We start from the raw sequence: 18,776 nt of genomic DNA, 5'->3' as shown, positions 1-18,776 counted from the left end.
CCACGCAGAAACCACTTTCAACCATTACGGAGAGTGACTAAAACTTCCGATGACCTCATGGAAACCTTGGGTGGCGGCCAAGGTCACCAGAGGTTGCTGTTTAGGCCTCCTAAGTGGGACAGGGGCTTTACTGTTGAGCATAATCATACTTAAATACAAGAGTGTAAGACTGTAGATTAATCTAAGAATGTGCAAGAGTTGCCATTATTTTTGGCACCATTTTGTGCCATTCAAGTTCACAGTTGTTAATTCTGGTAGAATCTTAACTTGGCTGGACAGGCCCATTGTCCTGGTGGCATCACTGTGTTGGAGTTACAGGGGTGTCCTGATCCTCCACCACTGCTCTGCTGCTCCATGTCCTCTACCACTGCTCTGGGACACTTTAGGCCACATCTGTTTCATGCACTTGACCACTTGGAGCGGCGCCCGATCGAATGGAACCCCAGGCTGCAGTGGGGCCTCCAGTGGCTCACTCCACCAATACCTCAATCTGCGCACATTGGACATTGCTTCCAAGAACGCGGGCGGTGAGACTCAGACCCCGCTCACTGGCATTATTTTTTTCCTCCGTCCACTGCCGCCATCTTGAACTGAGGGTTTACATTTTTCTGTGGAGGGTGGCACGGTGGCGCAATGGTAGAGTTGCTGCTTCACAGCGTCAAAGACCCGGGTTCAATCCTGACTATGGGTGCTGCCTCTATGGAGTTTGCACGTTCTCCCTGTGACCTGAGTGGGTTTTCTCCGGGTGCTCCAGTTTCCTCCAATACTCCAAAAGCGTACAGGTTTGTAAGTTAATTGACTTGTGTACATTGTCCTTAAATTGTAGGATAAGACTAGTGTATGGCGTGATTGTTTGTCAGCATGGACTCGGTGGGCTGAAGGGCCTGTGACCACATTGTAATTTTCATTCCTCCTATTCCTTCCTTATTTGATCCCACCCTTTGCCGTAAGTGGGGAGGGGGAAGAGCAATGGAGGACCCGGTGTGGGGGGACTGCCGTGAGGGTAGGATGGGGTGGGGAGAGCCGGTAAGGGTTCTTTGTAACTGTCAGCGCTGTTTATGTGGTGACTATTTGCATACCTTGTGTATGCAAGCAAATAATTTCACTGTGACAATAAAATATTCCATTCCATTACATTCCTTGGCCCACGTGCCTCGCTGATCAAGATCCCAGTGTAATTCCTGTAATTCTTCATCTTTATTGCCTATGATTCATGAGACACAATCTCCCACCCGCAAAACCATGCTGACTATCCCTAATCAACCCCGTCTTTCCAAATGCATGTATCTTATCCCTCAGAATCCTCTCCAGTAACTTTCCTACAGCAGATAATAGGCTCACTGTTCTACAGTTCACAGGTTTTACTTTGCAACCTTTCTTAAATAGAGACACAACATTAGCCACCCTCCATTCTTCAAGCACCTCCGTGCCTGATGCTGATTCCTATATTTCAGCCATGACCCCTGCAATTACTTCTCCAGTTTCCCAGATATTCCACAATTACTATATTTTCAAGATTGTTATGCAACCCACATTTCCTGGCAAATAGCACCATTCTCATGATAATGTTCAGTATGAAGTTCTTTAAAATCGTTCTTCACAACACAATTGGTAAAATTCCTCCTTACCTCCCCACTGATAGCCTTGATCAAAATGACCCTGAAACTGTAACATTACATTGCAAGGTGTTTCCTTTTGCTTGTGCTGAAAGATTTGCTGATGTACTCTGTTTTGGAAATCACATTGGTGCGAAGAATGGCTCCAGGCCTATCCTTACCTTGAGCATCAGTTTCAACTTTGTTACCTGCTTTGAAACAAAATTAGACACAAAATGCTGGAGTAAAACTCAGCGGAACAGGCAGCATCTCTGGAGAGAAGGAATGGGTGACGCTTCGAGTCGAGACCCTTCTTCAGATTGTGAGTCGGGGAGAGGGAAAATAGAGATATGGAATGGCAAGGTGTGACAACAACAGAACAAAACGGATGTTACTCAAGGAAATATAGAATGGCCCATTGTTGGCTGAGGAGAAGGTGACAATGAGACATACAATCAGTAAAATTAATCAGTACAGTGAAACTGGTCAGAGAACTAGAGTAGCAGAGGGACTAAGAGTAAGGGATAACCTTTGCTTTCTTTCTCTCTCTCCGTTTTTAGTTTAGAAGGATGAGGTGGGATCTCATTGAAGCCGATCAAATAATGAAAGGCATACAGAGAATGAATGTGGAAAAGATGTTTTCAGTAATGGGAGAATCAAGCAGCAGAGAGAAAAACTCCAGAATAAAAGGAAAGAACATACCTTTAGCAAGGAGATGGTGAGGAATTTCTTCAGCCAGAGGGTGGTAGATCTGTGCAATTTATTACCATGGATGGTTGTGGAGGCTAGGAAATTGGGTATTTTCAAACCAGAGATTGATAATTAGTAAGGGCATCAAAAGTTATGGGGAAAAGGGAGGAGAATAGAGTTGAGAGGGAAAAATGGAGCAGCCATGATCGAATTACGGAGTAGACTTGCTGGGACAAATGACCTAATTCTGCTCCTCATGGTCGTTATGGTATAATTGTGTGTTTGCCTATGTGCCTGGTCGTGTTTATGTGTGTATATCTATGTTCATGTGTGTGCATCTATCTATATTTCTCCATTGCATGCATATTCTTACTCCTGCAGGAGACAACCTGAATCACCTCCATTCTCAAGTGAGTCTCCCAATACTGTCTCCCCAACCCCTCCAACACACAAGACCATCCTGCCAATATCTTGTTGATCAGAATTTTCATACCGATTTAGGTGATGCTCGAATTTATTTCCGTCTATTTCTGTTCAATGAAATCTATTGTTAGTGTGGTTGTGTTTGGTTGCCATGGGGATGTGCCTTTAATGGCTGATTAATCCCTGATTGACGCACAGAAAAATGTCGACAGGTCCAGTTTTGAAGCTTCTTTGATGGACGTTGATCGCTTGAGCATAGTTTCAAATTTATTTCTAACCAATTTTGCAAAATTGTGAGCAGAACTAATTTAGGCACGAAAGCAATACTGCTTTTTCACACTTAAAATAAAACAAACCCATTTGTAAAGAAGACCTTACAACAGCATGGAGAAAAAAAAATGCTGATCCCTCTCCTCCAACTCAATGTCCTCAAACCCACAAATAACTGGTGCATGTTATGGTTTGTACTCTGGTTTTGTGCGTGGACTCTCAGTATGTTAAGTGTATACAAGTGTGTCATCTTCAAAATGTCAGGACAGTCACTACTGCCATAGTGTGCCATGATTGACACCATTGTGAATTTCAATCGTGTGTGGGCAAAACACAGAGAACATGTAACTCACTGCTGCACAGGTTGACAGTAATGCAGCAATCCTGATGTGTGATCAATGTTGTCTACACCTGCAGCACAGCCAATGTGGCCAAATCAAACTTCTGCAGTCAAAGAGTTAAGTCTGAGAAGAGAGTATTCAGATGGTACAGTGGAGCCACTGCCTCAGCTAATGAAGCCGCTGCCTCATAGCTCAATCCTAAATTATGATGCTGACTGGGTGGATTTGCATCTTCTCTCTGTGTTTGTATGGTTTCCTCCAGGTCCACCAGTTTCCTCCCTGATCTCAAGGACATGTGAATTGGTTGGTTCATTGGCCACTTTAAATTGCCTCTGTTGTGCAGGTGGGTGGCAGAATCTAATGGGAGTTGATAAGAAAGTAGGGGGAAAAAATGGATTACAATACAATACAATACAAAACAATACAATACAATACAATACAATACAATACAATACAATACAATACAATACAATACAATACAATACGGGTTTATTCGTCACATTGCACATAAAGTGCAAGTGAAATGAATATGTCAGCAGTGATACAATGAGAAAGAACATTGTTCTTTCTCCATTTCCCCCCGTGGTCGGGATCAGAGTCCAGGGCCAGTCCATAGTCGGCTCTTCCCCACCGGAGACCACGGCTTCAGGATGGTGTAGGCCGCAGGCCGGCAGTCGAAGATTTAAAGCACCCGCCGCAGCCAGAAGCACCGCAGACCGCAGGGCCGGCGGTCGAAGCTCCCCTCCAGGGGCGATGGTAAGTCCACGCCGGGTCCGCGGTAGAAGTTGGCTGCTGGCCAGCGGTGGAAGCTTCTTCTTCTCCCGGGTCCCCCACGAGGGATCCCGGGCTGTAGACGCCGCGTCAGCTGGAGCTCAGGCTGTCGGCTGCTGCGGGCCAACGAAACGGAGCGCTCCCCTCCGGCGAGCCCCAGCGAGGGCTCGCCCGCTCCACGCCGAGAGTCCCCGCTGCGCCCGCCGCTGAATCCCCGGGCGCATCTCCGGGAAATGGAGGAGGCGACCGAAACGATTTCCCCCTTGCCCCCCCCCCCCACACCACCCCCCACACAAAACACACATAGAAACACGAAAAACATACTTTAAAACATACTAAAAAACCAAACAAAATTGAAAAAAACGGACATGCTGCTGACAGGGCGCCGGCTTGTAGTGCCCCCACCGACTGATTAATGTAAGATTGAAGTAATTGCATGCTTTGTGGCCAGCATTGACTAGGTAGGGAATAGGGCCTTTTTACCTGCTGTATAGCAAAGCATTATTAGATACTCATTTAAGCAAGGCCAAGTGGAAAATAATTAGGAGTCACTAAATTAATAATTAACTATTATTTCTGTGTACAAAGAGGAAGACTTTTAATAATGGAAATTAGTGGCCCTACTGATTTCTGAATTTTGCCCGGCAATTTAACTTTGTTCTGAAAGACAATTATGGATTTTTTTTAAATCTGTCTCTCTGGTATGAATTAAGATAAGTACTTAAGAGGCTGAAGCCTTTCATGCCTACTTTACCATTCAATAAGATCATGACTGATCTTTGAAATTGATGTCACTTTCCTGCAGTAAACCTTTTCACTTGAGTCCCTGAATATCTAAGAATATACTGACAACCATTTTAAACATTCTCGGTGACTGAAGGTTCAGAATTCTCTTGGGTAGCAATTTCCAAAGATTCACCATCTATTTGGTGAAGAAATTTATATTCATTTCAGTCCTGACCGGCCAACCACTTACCTTGATTGATTTAGACATTCCAAGCAGGGAACATATACTCTAATTTACCCTACTGCATCTACTCATTTAAGTCTTTGAAGTACTAAGAGCATCAGTGAGAACACCTCTCATTCATCGTAATGTCTCTTCCTGATGTACTAGTGGCCAGAGGATCTGGGGTGACGGAGGAACTGAAGGAAATTCACATTAGGCAGGAAATAGTGTTGGGTAGACTGATGGGACTGAAGGCTGATAAATACCCAGGGCCTGATGGTCTGCATCTCAAGGTACTTAAGGAAGTTGCTCTAGAAATTGCGGATGCATTGGTGATCAATTTCCAATGTTCTATAGATTTGGGATCAGTTCCTGTGGATTGGAGGGTGGCTAATGTTATCCCACTTTTTAAGAAAGGCAGAAGAGAGAAAACAGGGAATTATAGACCAGTTGGTGGTGGGGAAGATGCTGGAGTCAATCATAAAAGATGAAATGGCGGCACATTTGGATAGCAGTAACAGGATCGGTCTGAGTCAGCATGGATTTACGAAGGGGAAATCATGCTTGACAAATCTTTTGGAACTTTTTGAGGATGTAACTAGGAAAATGGACAAGGGAGAGCCAGTGGATGTAGCGTACCTGGACTTTCAGAAAGCATTTGATAAGGTCCCACATAGCAACTTAGTGGGCAAAATTAAGACACATGGTATTGGGCGTAGAGTGCTGACATGGATAGAAAATTGGTTGGCAGACAGGAAACAAAGAGTAGGGATTAACGGGTCCCTTTCAGAATGGCAGGCAGTGACTAGCAGGGCTCAGTGCTGGGACCGCAGCTATTTACAATATACATCAATGATTTAGATGAAGGGATTTAAAGTAACATTAGCAAATTTGCAGATGACACAAAGCTGGGTGGCAGTGTGAACTGTGAGGAGGATGCTATGAGAATGCAGGGTGACTTGGACAGGTTGGGTGAGTGGGAGGATGCATGGTAGATGCAGCTCAATGTGGATAAATGTGAGGTTATCCACTTTTGTAGCAAAAATACAAAGGCAGATTATTATCTAAATAGTGTCGTGGGAAAAGGGGAAGTACAATGGGATCTGGGGATCCTTGTTCATCAGTCAATGAAAGTAAGCATGCAGGTACAGCAGGCAGTAAAGAAAGCGAATGGCACGTTGGCCTTCATAACAAAAGAAGTTGAGTATAGGACCAAAGAGGTCCTTTTGCAGTTGTGCAGGACCCTAGTGAGACCACACCTGAAGTATTGTGTACAGTTTTGGTTCCCTAATTTGAGGAAGAACATTCTTGTTATTGAGGTAGTGCAGCATAGGTTTACAAGGTTAATTCCTGAGATGACGGGACTGTCATATGCTGAGAGAATGGAATGTCTGGGTTTATATACTCTGGAATTTAGAAGGATAAGTGGGGATCTTATTGAAACATATAAGATTATTAAGGGTTTGGACACGCTAGAGGCAGGAAATATGTTCATGATATTGTGGGAGTCCAGAACCAGGGGCCACAGTTTAAGAATAAATGGCTGTCCGACCTAATCTGCGAGTTTAGAAGAGTTTGCCCTCGACTGAAACTCGCAGCATGGTCGACACGTGGTCCTAGGAGGTCCTATGAGGTCACTGGAACTCTCCTTCATGCTCGAGGGAAGTTCCCGCGTAGTCGCGGCCTCAGTTTGGAGGAGGATGTTGAAAAACTTTCCGTGAGTAAAAATTGGTCGGCATGGTTCTTTTGAACTCGTAGTGCAGTGGAGTGGGGTCACTATGCAGTTACACGCAGTCGAGGGCAGCCGTAGGCAATCTCCTTCACTGACCGGATATTTTACCTGACTCATTGGAGTTTTCAGGACCAAGGAAAACCGACCGTTAATGTTAAATGCCCGCTAAACTTTATTAAAAGTTGGCTGACTTCTTAAAAGTGTCTCCACTCCAACTCCCCACCTTCTCCCCACCTTCCCCCCACCTTCCCCCCACCTTCCCCCCACCTTCCCCCCCACCTTCCCCCCACCTTCCCCCCACCTTCCCCCCACCTTTTTTTAAACTCGGTCAGTTTTTCGGAGCCCCGTGCGATGTCGAAACCAGCTCCACACAACTCCATAAGGCTCCGGCGATCGAAGTGGGACCGGCCCGCGAGGCCGTACGGCTCAAGCGACCACGTTAGGTCGCGCTTGCCGCATGCAGGAGCATGCTGGTGGGACAGGCCCTTAAGTATATCCTTTCTTCGGTTGGGAGAACAAGCCTGCACACAACATCCCAGGACCTTTACAACTGCAGTAATGGAACCTTGTGACAAATGCTAATGTGGCAAACTATAAGGTCGTAATGCTGGTGACATTTTGAGTAAGTACCAGGGCTGCTGTCATAACTTCTGAAGATGGGTCTCGACCCGAAACATCATGCATTCTTTCTCTCCAGAGACGCTGCCTGTCCCGCTGGGTTACTCCAGCTTTTCGTGTCTATCTTTGGTTTAAACCAGCATCTACAGTTCCTTCCTACACATAACTTCTTCCATACGGGTGAAGGTGTGGGGTATACAGTGACTGTGCTTCCAAAGATCCATCTCATATTTCGCTTGGGAAGCTTACAACTCAGTGGTATGAATATTGATTTCTCTCACTTCAGGTAGCTCCAGCATTCCCTCTCCCTCTATCCCTCCCCCACCCAAGTCGCAATAGCTTCTCATTTTCACCCTACAAACAGTTAACAGTGGTCTGTTCCTTTATCATCATTACTTTTTTTGCATTTCTTTCATTCATTGTTCTTTATCTCTCCACATCGCTGTCTATATCTCTTGTTTCCCTTATCCTTAACCAGACTGAAGAAGGGTCTCGACTCGAAACGTCACTTATTTATTTTCTCCAGAGTTGCTGCCTGTCCCGCTGAGTTACTTTAGCTTTTTGTGTCTACATCCATCTAGCATAACCAGTACTCTGCCTTTCCTTCTCTGAAAGTTAGAATTGATTGACTCTACTTTTGTAATATCTATTGTGAAGAGGAAACTGATTGAGTTGCCACTTCAATGAGTAGAAGCAGGAGCATGATACTGTAGTGGATTCCAGAGTAAAGCTTCCCTCGAATACAATGGTTGTCATCCTTTTGTAAGCTCCTTCCTTTTCCAAACACCTCAGAATTCCAACTTGAATCAGATAGTCATAGGTCAAGCCATCACCAGTCCATCCCAGGTACTGACTTCAAAAAGGCAGCCAGCATCATCAGAGACCCACACCACCCTGACCACATTCTCATTTCACTCCTACCATTGGTAAGAAGGTATAGGAGCCTGAAGACTGTAACATCCAGGTTCAGGAGCAGTTTCTTCCTAACAACCATCAGGATATTAAACACTACAATCTCCAACTAAGCTCTGAACTACATGGATTTGGGGCATTGTTTGTGTCTTTGCTTTATTATTGTGTTTTTTTTTTTAATATACTGAACTTTTGTTGTTGTTTATTACAGTGTTTACACAGTATAATATGTACATCTGGATTGTGCTGCTGCAAGTAAGAATTTCATTGTTCCATTTTGGGATACATGACAATAAAACACTCTTGACTCTTGACTTGAAAAAATATATAATGGGACTATTCAGACAAAGGTTTGATGGTGTCATGGTTCATTTAACCAACGTGCAATTGTTTGAATGGAATGTTAAATCTTATGTGGCAATTGGATGTGCAAATTCTCTGAAGCAGCATCCATAAAGCAGAAGAACTCTGTAGGAAGGAACTGCAGATGCTGGCTTACACCGAAGATAGACACAAAATGCTGGAGTAACTCAGCAGAACAGGCAGCATCTCTGGAGAGAAGGAATGGGTGATGTTTCTGGTCGAGACTGCCAGAGTGAAGAAGTGTCTCAACCCGAAACATCACCCATCCCTTCTCTCCAGAGATGCTGGCTATTCCGCTGAGTTAATCCAGCAATATGTGTTTACCTTGTGCAGAAGAACCCTCCTGGTATCCTGGGCAATACCTTTCTCTCAAAAATACCTGAAGCAAATGATTTAGTGATTTGTTTATTTTGTTGCATTTGCCGTGTGCAAATCATCTGTGCTTCCATCCTTACAAAGGTAACTCTGCTCCAAATTAATTAGATGTAAAGCACACTGGAACAACCTGGGGTCAAGAGAGATGGTCTATAATTACAGCTGATGATGAATATGTAGGGAACTAAGTATAAAAACTAACTCATATGTTGCACTGTTCGATAATGGCTATATAATGATGTTCCCAAAGTGTTCTTTTATACTTTGAAGATATGTTGAGTAAGTGCATAAATTTAAATTATGCAACCATATTCAAGCAACGACTTAGAAATGCAGACATTTCAGACTGCATTAACATTTAATGAGACAAATGTAAATAGAGTTCACTATAATTGCTATATCCTGGGTGATTGCTTCAGCAAGTATATTAGGTGGTGGTTAAATTACTGGATTAGCCATCCATAGGTCTAAATTAGTAGTCCAGATCCATCATGGTAGTGTTAAAATACAGTTCACAAAAAAGTTGAAGCTAACAATTTTGTTAAAAGTTAAATGGATTCACTAACATGAAAATCCAATGTTGGTTTTGAACCTAGCCCTGAAATGTTAATGGCCAGATGAGGGTCACAACCAGAAATGTTGACTGTGCATTTCTCTCCACAGATGGCCAGCACAGTGGCACAGCAGTAGAGTTGCTGCCTTACAGAGCCAGAGACTTGGGTTCAATCATGACTATGGGTGCTTGTCTGTACAGAATGTTCTATGTTCTCCCTGTGACTGTGTGGGTTTTCTACGGTTTCCTCCCACATTATAAAGACAGGAAGGTTGGTATGTTAATTGGCTTCAATAAAAATTGTAAATTGGCCCTAGAGTGTACGATTGTGCTAGTGTATGGGGTGATCGCTTGTCGGCATGGACTCGGTGGGCTGAAGGGCTGTATCTCTAAGTCTAAGTGCTGCCTGACCTGCTGAGTCCCTCCTGCAATTAGTTTTTTTTGTTCCAGATTCCAGCATCCCAGTGCCTCTTCAAAATCTTAATTGTTTCCCTTTCCTCAGATGCGCCCTGACCTTTTTTCTGATTTTATATCAAAATTCTTGATATGTTTATCTAATCCAGTTGCAAGTAATGCCAACTGTCCACCGATGTGCTTAACTTTGACTGCCTTCTGCTGTCCACAATTTGTTGCAGTTGCAATGGTCGTTAACTGCGGGTTAGCCAAACCTAAAACACAAAAAAAAAATCCACTCACACATGTTACTAATGCTTGGCCTCAGTATTGTCGTTCTTTCTGAAGTGGTGCCGTTCCCTGCAATACATTTATTGAAAACAGAATTTACTGAAAATGAAGGATGCTAAAAAGAATGGAACTCACTGAACAATTATGGCAGCTGTTATCCACCAAGAGAAAAACACCCAGAGAATGTTTTCCCTCTCAGTTTGCTTGCGTTTAAGATACAATATTTGTAATTTGCTATAAATTTCAGAGGAGGTCAAATGAATCACAAGAATAATGTTCGAGAGTGAACAAAAGCATGTGTGGTGATGCGGGCCTTGGTGAGGCTGCGATTTCCTGTGTGCTTTCTCAATTGAGAATTGAAAGCTGCTAGGCTAAATGCATTTTTCCCCTCCTTTTGGTGTGAGATAGAGTAAGACTAAGAAATAGTCATGGATAAGTCAATGGGATTGTGGACAACCACAGTCATTTTCATTTGATGACAAGGAGAGAAATAGATCCGCTAAAGCCGAGTTTGGCACCAGAAACAAATATTAACTGAGGACATTTCAATGGTATGAAAATAATAAACCCTCAGTTTTAGGGCCATCAATGCAGTTAAAGCAATGTGGCAAATGAGTTACAGGGAAATGAACAAAAGTGGAGAGAAACGATTGCAAAGAAGTGAGACAATTATAATAGAGTAACCAGTTTAGATCTTTCATGCATTAATAATGTCTATTATTGTATGTGGTGTAATAAGTGCTTTATCGATCCTAATGGAGTGGATTTTTAATGCAGCTGTTACATTCCAGCCTCCTAGTCCAAGGTGAAGGGTTAAAGGTTTACCCTGGACCATTGGGCAGTCTATAAACATAGGGTTCACATTGGGATATTAGTAGAATTCCAGGTCAGTAGTCAGAAGTTGCTGACCACTGATCTTTTATTCGATCCCTCCACTGTCATGAATGTGATGCTTGTCCAATACATAATGGCGAAAAAACATATGTTTCTGCATGTAAACATTGGGATTGTGCATATGGCTGGTTGTTAGTTCCGTGGGTGACTAACACTGGCTGTGGAGGACTTGTCAGCGAGTTCAAATCTTCTGTGGCCTCGTTCAGTGGTGCAGAAGTCAGAATTGCCATGGAACCCAAATGTATTGGCATCTTACATCCAGCTCTGACTTGGATTCACCATTGAGTCCAGGCTTGTCCCACAATGTATCCATTCCGTCAGCTTTATGTCAGGCATAGTTGGTACTTAAAACATAACCCATCTGACTGCCATTTTGTGATGGTGATCATAATTCAGGTAAAGCTTAAATATTGAAAGGATAATGATAAATTAGCAACATTGTTTATGAGCTATATTTATATTACTAAAAGTCTGATCTTGACCACTTCCTGTTGTTCTGTATATTGATTTTAGAAAAAATGCTGCCACTTATGGCTGTGATTTTTGGCCATCTTACCCAGAGTCCCCCTCCGCTCATCAGGTGCTGAGGATTTTTCCCATCGATTGGAAAAAAAAAAGTTATTAGTTGAGATTCTCTCTCCTGTCAATCACGCCATGAAGGCCACGCCCCTTCTGGTGGGATGGGGGGGGGATTATAATACCCAGAAATGTGGGCGTGGCTCAGTCTCTGCAAGATGGAAGAGGGAGAGGTCACGACTCGCTGTCTTTAGTGGCCTTGCACCCTGCTTGAAATGATATGAAACTGCACTTGAATTTGGTGGCCTTGCACCCAGCTTGAAATGGAATTTCAAGGAATAGCCGTGAGTCAACTGCCAGCCCACCAGCCGTGAGTGAGTGGGCTGCCAGCACAACAGGCTTGAGTGAATGAGCCGCCAGCCCAAGAATCCATTCGGCCCACAATGTCCATACTAGCCCTCTGGAAACCAGTCTCCTCAGCCCACAACACCCATACTAGCGCTCCAGAAAGCCGCCCCCCCCCACTGGCCACCAATATTGGAATTGGTGGGGAGGTGGAATATTGCATTGGGGGACCAGCCCTCCTGTATGATGCTGGATTGGGATTTTGGATTTCTCCCGACGCACGCACCCACGGGAGTCCTTATGTCTGCAGCCGACAGCCCAGCCCTGCTGAACGATGCTGCCGCTAACCCAGCCCTACCATATTGTATGCTGCCGACAACCGCCTCAACGCGCTCCTGTGACTGGTATGCTGCAGGCCGCCCGGGTCAATGGGCGCAGTCGGGCCTTGTTTGACGGCCGCCAATCTATCCCGCTTGACCCGCCAGGAGCCGATCACCGGGGCTGAGAGGCCGTGGCAGCTGCAACTCCCCCACCAGCTGCTAACCACCAAGGCTGAGAGGCCGTGACTGCCCTCGCTCCGTCACCAGCCGTCGCTCCGTCACCAGCCGTCGCTCCCCCACCAGCTGCTGCAGGAGCTGTGAGTTTTACAGCCCCCCATCCCCAGCATCACCACTGCCCACCCCAGGAGCGGGGAGAGAGGGGACCCACCCATTACCTCGCCGGCCAGCTGCTCAAGGCCTAGCCTCCGGATAGAGCGGGCCTACCTGGGGCGGCTGCCCGAAGACATCCTTTTGCACCTCACCAGCGCAGACCCCAAAAATTGCCGAGCACTGGCTGCCCATCTGGTCGGGCTGTGGTCAGACCACTAGTCATCATCTTGACCACAGGTGGTTTGTAATTAAAAGTAGAGACAGACTTAACCAGATGGCTCCATGGCAGATCGATCATGTCTGATCCATTGCTTACATCTATTATAGTGTGGATGCGTTGATATAGGCTGCGACTTGCACTGGAGCATAGGCGGTTGAGAGGTACTTAAATTTATGGTTGCAGTAGAGAAGGTGGTTCACAGTCTTTTTCCCAGGGAACAGGAGTCCAAAACCAAATGGCACAGTTTTAAGGTGAATGAGAAAATATTTAACAGGGACCTGAGGGACATCTACACATTCACATTTTCATATTCACATTCACCTCCTTTCACTGGAAACTGCAGGTGCTGGAATCTCGAGCAACAAAAAAAGGCTGGAGTAACTCAAGGGGTCAGGCAGCATCTGTGGAGGGAACAACCTGATGGCATTTTGGATTGAATCCCTCCTTCAGACTGATGGAGTAGCATGAAGAAAGCTGGAAAAGAAGATGTGGGGCGGGGAAAGCCTGGCAAGCGATAGGTGGATACAGGTGAGGGAGGTGATTAGCAGATGGGTGGAGTAAGTGATAAAGACTAGAGGTCAAATTAAAGACCTGTCCACCTACCACTTGTTAGTATGTCACTAAGCTGTACATTGAAGATTTACAAGGATGTTGCCAGGATTCGAGGGCCTGAGCATTAGGGAAAGATTGGGCAAGCTAGGACTATATTCCCTCGAACGCAGGACGCAATGGGCTGATCTTATAGAAGAGTATAAAATCATGAGTGGAAATTGATTGGGTGAATGCACGGAGTCTTTTCCCCAGGGTAGGGGAATCAAGAACCAGAGGACTCAAGTTTAAGGTGAGAGGACAAGGATTTAATGGGAACTTGAGGGATTACTTTTTCACTCTGAGGTATTGGTATACAGAATAAGCTGCTAGAGGAGATAGTTAAGGTAGGTACAATGACAACATTTAAAAGGTAGGGATATGGATCAAATGCAGGCAACTGGGGCGAGCCCAGATGAGGCATCTTGGTCAGCATGGATGCGTTGGGCCAAAGGGCCTGCTTCCCTAATGTATGACCTATGACTCCATAACTATGACTATGGCTTTCTTCCCAATTTTTCCTCCCTCCCCCAAGAGTTTGAAGAAGGGTCCAAACCCAAAATGTAGACAAAAATGCTGGAGAAACTCAGTGGGTGAGGCAGCATCTATGATGCTTTATTTCCTTCGCTCCATAGATGCTGCCTCACCCGCTGAGTTTCTCCAGCATTTTTGTCTACCTTCGATTTTCCAGCATCTGCAGTTCCTTCTTAAACAAACCCAAAATGTTACCTATTAATTCCCTCCACAGATGCTGCCTGACCCACTGAGTTCCTCCAGCATTTTGTGTTTTGCTTTAGATACCCTCACTCATTTGGTCTCTTTAAACTCTGTTCGTGCAATGAACTGCCTGTTTGGGTGAGTGCTAGATGGACTGACACCACGGGCATAGCTGCCAGTACTTGTTGACTATGTTCCTTCTTCATGACACCACAGAGCAGCCACTTCCTCTCTTGGAGTCATGTGCTGGTGTGTGGCTGCACCTTCTGGAGGGAACGAAGGAAAATAAAACCTCTCTCCTTCCAGTTCGGAAGGAAATGGTGCATTAGTAGAGATAACCTCACAACAAAGCAAAGAGCTTCAAAACCCATGAATTGCAATTCCTGCTCCAACACAGGAAACGCGGCAGTAAGTTTGGACTCAACAAGTTCTACAAAATACCAATGATATTACGGCCATTTCTGAAACATTGGTAGAGGGATCAATGGTCATCGGGACACTGGGGAACCTACTCATTTTCCGCACAATGGCAGAGCAGGAAGAAGTGGCTCATTTTGAGGATTAATGCGAATGGAAACATGACTGGAATTGCAGTGTTCCCTCAGTGGTACACTTAAATTGTCAGCTTACTTTGTCTTCACAAAACCCCACAATCTTCTGACCCAGGGACCTAACACATTCTGCAAAGGGTGTTAACTGGAATTTAACAATGTTTCCAATAAAATTATTTTCCTGTAATATCCGACATATTACAATCTCGCTGCAGAATTTGTTTCTGAGTCATTATTAACATCTGAATTCTGGATTCACTGTTGCTTCCAGGTCTGGTTTTAACCCTGTGCTGTTAATTGTCATCTGATCATCAATTGGCAGCATGAAGCTGGAACTAGTAATGCATAGCATTGATTAATGTGTATACAACAATTTATTCCCATTAATATTTTCATAGGAAACTTGTCTTTTTTATTTGATAGTCTTTTGTTTTAATATTAGGTTTAAGGCTAAGAAAAGAGAACCGTTAGCACCAAGAATTTTGACAATAATAAATATCTTTCTTCAGACAAATATTTGGACAGGAAAAGATAATATTAGGATGCATGTGAAATGAAGTGAAATGCAGTGGTGTTAAATTCCAGAGTGCATCACTTTAAGGTGAGAGGGACAAAGTTTAAAGGAGATCTGCGGAGCAAGTTTTCTACACAGAGAGTGGTGGGTGCTTGCAACACGCTGTTGGGGTTGGTGATAATAATAATAATAATAATGGATGGGATTTATATAGCGCCTTTCTAATACTCAAGGCGCTTTACATCGCATTATTCATTCACTCCACAGTCACACTCGGTGGTGGTAAGCTACTTCTGTAGCCACAGCTGCCCTGGGGCAGACTGACGGAAGCGTGGCTGCCAATCTGCGCCTACGGCCCCTCCGACCACCACCAATCACTCACACACATTCACACACATTCACACACAGGCAAAGGTGGGTGAAGTGTCTTGCCCAAGGACACAACGACAGTATGCTCTCCAAGCGGGATTCGAACCGGCTACCTTCCGGTTGCCAGCCGAACACTTAGTCCATTGTGCCATCTGTCGTCCCTATGGTGATGGAGGCAGATACAATAGTGTATTGTAAGAGGCTTTTGGATAGGCACGTGGACCTGCAAGAATTGGAGGGATATGTATCTCATGCAGGTAGAGGTGGTCAGTTTAACTTGGCATCATATTTGGCACAGACACTGTGGGTCGAAGGGCTGTTCCTGTGCTCTACTGTTCGATATTCGGTTGTATTTTATAATCATGTTCCCATGGATTGCCATTGATTGAAAACATGTTTTTTTTGTAATTTGAATGTGCAGAGGTTATTAGCAAGTGTGGTTGATGTATTAAATAATTGTTCATATGGCCTCTGAACTGTATTTGATCCACCCACTGCAAAACTACATTCCCCAGGAACCTTCAAAGTTGATAACTAGGCTGTGGGCCGAGCATCAAAAATGTGTCTAGAAATCAGTTTTCGTGACCCAAGTCACCAAACTACATGTTATTTTCCACAGATTTAGATGAAATAAAATTGAGAAGGATGTCATAACTCGTCATTGCCGAAAGTTGCACATTAATTAATTAAACTAATTAGAAAATGAGATCGGGAAAGTAAGCGCCATCTAGTGGCCAATGCCCATATTACACGATGGGCAGCCTATTTCCGTGTTGCAGTCCATTTAAACTATATAATATATTATTATACATATATATATTCCAGATAGATATATTCCTCCGTTTTCCTGGAAACGGCCGCTACGGACGGCACTATGTACACCCCCACCCGTCCGCGGTGAAGTACCGCGGCTCCGCGTTCGCGAATCGGCCGCTTTTTAATTGAGACCGCGGCTTCACTATGTTAAATACATAGGCCCCGCAATCGGAGCACCTTTTCCCGGTAAGTTATATCGGAGGAATATATCTATCTGGAATATATATATAGGTAAAGTAATATATTATATTATTATACCTATATTACTATCCGGAATATATATATAGGTTTCTTGCCCTTGTTCATTGCTCCTTCTGTAATACAGAACTCAGAGCACAAACACAACCTCAGATTAGCAAATTTACCTGTAGGTCCCGTTTTTAAATCTTGTTCTTAAATATATTATTATATATATTATAATCTTATCTTAAATATATTATTATACCTATACTACTATATGGAATATATATATATAGGTATAATAATAAATAATATTATTATACCTATATTACTATCTGGAATATATATAGGTATAATAATATATTATATTATTATACCTATATTACCAGCTGAAATAGATATAGTTATAACAATTATATTATTATATTATTATTATATATAACATAATATTCAAGGCTTTCTTCCACTTCTATCCACTTAGCTGCACATTTTTCAGACTTCTTAATGCTTTTCTCACTAAATTCAATTACCCTGCTGCAAGTTTCCACGACAAATAACCTTCATCGGAATCTCCAGTAAAACAGGCATCAGTGAAGCCCTCTCAGCTATGATGTGTGCTAGCCTGAAACAAAGCACGTGATTGACCAACTGGCAGACAACTCAATGTTAAACGTGCTTTGATTGGACTAAAAATACCCGAGATTTTGTCCCAAGTCTTGTTCATGACGAGTTTCAGGGGTGATTTATATAATTGTTTTACACAATATGTGAAAATTTCATGTAGTTCTGTGACTTGGGTCACGAAACACTGGAATAAAGCTCCTCGGCCCACAGCCTAAACTGAAAGTGCTCAAAGAAAACGAATAATAAAATGCTAAATATTTTAAATTCCTGTTAGTTTTTTCAGTGTGGTTGCTCTCACCATTGTCCAAAATATTGTGTTTTACTTTGGAGTCACGTGAGTGACTACGTGAAGACCCCGCCAGCACACATGCGCGTCATATCGTCTAACACATTGCGCAGCAACTGGCGGGTGAAGCTTTCTCCCGCAGCGGCAAGATTTAAAAACGGGACCTACAGGTAAGTTTGCTAATCTGAGGTCATGTTTGTCCTCTGAGTTCTGTATTATAGAAGGAGCAATGAACAAGGGCAAGAAATGGGTCTAGACTGGCTGCGGGGGACTGTGAAAGTACTAGCAGTCAGCAGCAACCAGAGGCACCTGGATCACATTCTATGCGATCCATAGTCACCGACATGACACCGGCTCAGCCGGTACCAGCACCACGGGCTGCACAGCCTAAACCAGCGCCGCGGACCGGGGGGAAAGCTAAGCAGAAGTCGGCCAGGCCGGTTGACTCGGACGAGTCGGGCCAGGAAGACTCGCTGCCGGGGAGCAGCGGAGGTGAACGCATATCCCGCATGGAGCGGTTGATGGAGCAAATGCTCCAACGTGACATGCTCCGTGATGTGGGGTATGGTCACCATGGGGGTCCTAGGACACTCATTGCAGCACCTTACTTAGGGCTACATAATGCATCTCCCTCTACAGAGGGGAGCATTACGGGCCAGGACTGGGCTGGCCCCAAAGACGGAGGTATGGCTGAAGAAGCCGGCAGTGTGCTAGGGGTGCAGGATCCACAGAAGCTGCTTGGGGTGGTCACAAAGTTTGCGATGCCAGCGCAAATGGGACAGCCGTTAGAACCCAAACTGGCAGCCAGCATAGACTACCTTTCTTTCAATCAACTGCATGAAACAACAGCCAAATATATGGCACCTGAGAACTGTCTCTAACTGAATGTTCCTGCAGTAAGCAGTTCTATCTGGGGGTACGTCGGTGCAGGAATCCAAACCAAGAGGTGAAGATGCAGAAGATACTAAAACTATTGACATCGGGAATAACGGCATTTGCTCGATCAGTGGATGGAACAGAGATGACAGATATACAACAGGACACTCTGGCTCTACTCTGCAACACACAATTTGAAATAAATTGTCTGAGGAAAAACGGCATTCGACCTTCTTTGAACCCCAAATTTACCCCCAATACTGCTATTTGGGGGTAACCTATCCAAGCAGGTTAAAGAGCTCGACAAGGAAGCCAAAGCCGTCAGGCTCATGAAGGCGTCAACGTTGAGCAAGA

General features: G+C 44.3%; 1 long non-coding RNA gene across 1 annotated transcript; it reads left to right on the top strand.

The window, feature by feature from the left end:
• Positions 1 to 809: 809 nt before the first annotated feature.
• On the top strand, positions 810 to 13,954 carry LOC116978808. Its single transcript, XR_004413564.1, has 3 exons — positions 810 to 870; positions 13,420 to 13,429; positions 13,944 to 13,954. It is a non-coding gene; the product is annotated as an uncharacterized LOC116978808 (long non-coding RNA).
• The last annotated feature ends 4,822 nt before the right edge of the window (positions 13,955 to 18,776 follow it).

The sequence above is a fragment of the Amblyraja radiata genome, chromosome 11 (genome assembly GCF_010909765.2).
Source record: "Amblyraja radiata isolate CabotCenter1 chromosome 11, sAmbRad1.1.pri, whole genome shotgun sequence".
In the NCBI taxonomy this organism is placed as follows: Eukaryota; Metazoa; Chordata; class Chondrichthyes; order Rajiformes; family Rajidae; genus Amblyraja; species Amblyraja radiata.
This window is presented reverse-complemented; position numbering and strand designations above follow the sequence as displayed.